This window comes from Arachis ipaensis, chromosome B09, assembly GCF_000816755.2.
Source record: "Arachis ipaensis cultivar K30076 chromosome B09, Araip1.1, whole genome shotgun sequence".
Classification (NCBI taxonomy): domain Eukaryota; kingdom Viridiplantae; phylum Streptophyta; class Magnoliopsida; order Fabales; family Fabaceae; genus Arachis; species Arachis ipaensis.
In genome coordinates, this window is record NC_029793.2 from 8,282,417 (window position 1) to 8,282,967 (window position 551).

The window sequence follows — 551 nt, forward strand, 5'->3', positions numbered from 1 at the left end:
TTTATAATATAATATGGTTTCGGTAATAGTGTTTTTATGAGTATGTGAAAAGCTTATGGTGTACGCGGAGATGTGAAATAATCACACAATCAGTCAAACTTAAAAGCTTAGAAAATAAAGAGTTAAAATGAAGACTTTGTTTGTTCATGATGGCATTTTCTTTTCACAGTTACTAGTGTAAGAGTGATGGAGAAAGATGTTGATTGAATTGAACTGTGTGTGTGTGTGCGCTTTTGGGAAGTTAAGTTGGTGAAAGATGCTGATTAAATAATTGAACATTAGTAATAATTAATATTTGTGTGTTTGCTTAATTTAATTTTGGGTTAAGTTGGAGAGAGATGTTAGTAGTTGAATTGAACACTAGTAATTAATGTGGAGTGTGTTTGCTTAATTTAATTTTGGAAGGTTAATAAGTTGGAGAAAATATATTGATTGAATTGAACACTAGTAATTAATGTATTTGCTTAATTTAATTTTGGAAAACTAGAATATAGTTGGTTTGTATTTGTATTTTTTATATTTTATAAAAAACTAAAAAATAAAAATAAAGA